The sequence below is a fragment of the Euprymna scolopes genome, chromosome 1, assembly GCF_053919585.1.
Source record: "Euprymna scolopes isolate OS-2025 chromosome 1, ASM5391958v1, whole genome shotgun sequence".
NCBI classification, from domain to species: Eukaryota; Metazoa; Mollusca; class Cephalopoda; order Sepiida; family Sepiolidae; genus Euprymna; species Euprymna scolopes.
The window spans coordinates 127933471-127934872 of record NC_136482.1 but is presented as its reverse complement, the minus strand read 5'-3'; positions in this window follow the sequence as shown (position 1 = coordinate 127934872).

Here is a 1402-nt window from a genome sequence, read left to right as displayed (position 1 = left end):
TGCATATCCACCAATAATTGAAAAACTTGTTATTCTTGGTGATTTCGATGCCCGTGTTGGGAAAGAATATGAGACCTGCAGTGCTCTTGGCTGCTATGGTATCGGTACCATGAATTCTAATGGCATTAATCTACTAGATCTGTGTTTAGAATTTAATCTTGCTATCTGTAACACTTTTTTCGCCGTAAACTGAAGCACAAAGTTACTTGGATACATCCACTTTCAAAGCATGCTAACCTAACTGACTTCATCCTTACTCGAAACGCCAACCTTCGAGATGCATATACTGTTAGTGCCATGCGCAGTGCTTACTGTGACACCGATCACAATTTGTTGAGAGGAAAGTTTAATCTACGAATTTGTAAGAAAGTTCGTCATAGTGAAATTAATGTGCCTAGCCGTATTGATGTCGACAAATTAAAGTTGCCTAAAGTTCAGAAGAGTATGGGGTAAAAGCATGATAATCTTGCATTTGATGATACATGGGTGATTTCAAGACTCAGATTTATTCTGCTCGTGCTGAAGTCCAGGGCTTCAAGGTGGAAAAGAACAAGGACTGGTTTGACGGCAACCATCTTAAAATTAATCATTTACTAATGAATAAACAGACAATTTATGAATCATTACTTCGTGAATATCATTCTGATCATACAACAAATTTGCGACAATGCAAAAAAGGTCAACAACACCTTGCAACGTGAGCTGAGAAAGATGAACAACCAATGGTGGATGAATATAACGGAGCAGATCTAAAAAGCGTTTGATACAAAGAATTCGAAGGAATTTTATGGATTCCTGTGCCAAATATTTTATCCTCCTACGTCTTCAATATCTCCTCTGATGTTGAAAGATGGTTCTGTTGTCATTAAGGATCCGGGAAATATCTAGAAAAGATTACAAGAGCATTTTACTGATGTGTTTCACAATCCCTCAGTAGTAGATGCTGATGCAATTGATAGCTTACCACAACGTGATATCATATTCAGAATTGATCATTTGTTTAGTCTACTTGAGGTGAAGTTGGCTATGTCACAATTCAGCAGTGCCAAGGCATCTAGTTGGGATGGTGTTCCGGTGGAATTTCTTTAGATTGGAGATGTGAATATTGCTAATGCTATCCTTAGTTGTGTTGAAGATATCTGGGAATGTGCTCGTGTTCCACAGGATTGCATTGATGGTGTCTAGGTGACCCTGTTTACAGTAAAGGGACAGAGGAATGTTTCTGACAACTACCGTGGGATTACGCTTCTGGAAGCTGCTGGGAAAGTTCCCGTACGACTGCTATTAAATTGGTTACTGGAGGATGTTTGTCCTAATGCTATTCTAGAGTCACAAAGTAGCTTTAGCTCTAGCAGAGGAAATATGGACATGATTTTTCAACGTTTTTGTTTGTGAATCTAAC